Consider the following 1,222-nt stretch of genomic DNA (forward strand, 5'->3'; position numbering starts at 1 on the left):
GAGGTTTTTAATGATCTCACAATGAGAGATATATGAAGGGCTTTCATAATGACTTGATATGCATTTGTATATACAATTGTTTGCACTTTTTACGTCTTGCAACATATAATAAATTTTTGTTTTTTTTAACATTTATAAATATTCATTAAACATTTTTTTTTTTAAGTATTTGTTCATTTATCTCCCTTATAAGATTTTTTTTGTATAATTAATTTCTTACCATTTCATACTTTCCATAATATATATTTATACAGGGTATTAAACACACTCAACAGAATATATTATTTGAATCTTTATTTAATGATTTTGAGTGGCAGTTTGATATGAAAATGACAATAACTGGCTAGAAACATCAATAAAAATTGATCAATAAAGATTCACCAGTTAACAATAGTTATCCAACTGAAATCAGAATATGTAATACTCAAGTTATTTATAGATCCACCAATAAATTACATGTGCCATCATACTTTGGTTTGAAAGTAATTGGTTTTTATTAATTTGATACTTAATTTTGTTTATTGTATGCATATTTGTTTTTCTTTATATGTAATATGAGTTATTTCCATTTTTGCAAGTTTTTTCCTAGCTTTTACATCATTTTTATACATTTTCTAAAACAGATAATGATAACATTTTTGATTTACTAAAAAGATACAAGTAGTGAAAAAGGTTGTATATTTGTATATATCTATATATATCTGTGATTGACTTGTGCATGTTTTGTTTTTCATTATTCACTGTTCTTGTTATGATATTTTTGGTTTCCCATGGTGAAACTTTTGTTGCCTCTGTTGATCTCAAATATAACTAAAATAGTTATCACTGTGCTTCAAGTAGTAAAATGAAAGTAGAAAATAAAAAATGTCTGTGATAAAAAGTCATACTGTATACTACAGAAAATGGTAGATGCCCCATAGGTTTATAAGAATTTACATCCCCATAGGTTTATAAGAATTTACATCCAATACTAGCATATTGAAAAGGAATCAATTTAAAGAAACATTAGGAAATAACTGATTTATATTTTAGCTTGGTCTTCTTAAAACGTATAATTAACTGTAGCATATTGAGTTAACCTTGTGATGCAACCTTATGAAGGCCAAGCTTAAAATACAATACAGTTATCTCTATTTTAATGTCCCATATTAAAATAAATTCCATTTAATAGATATTTTGGCTTAAGAATTACATAAATGGAAAAGTCCACAAAACCTTTCCA

Source organism: Mytilus galloprovincialis, chromosome 9 (assembly GCF_965363235.1).
Source record: "Mytilus galloprovincialis chromosome 9, xbMytGall1.hap1.1, whole genome shotgun sequence".
NCBI lineage: Eukaryota > Metazoa > Mollusca > Bivalvia > Mytilida > Mytilidae > Mytilus > Mytilus galloprovincialis.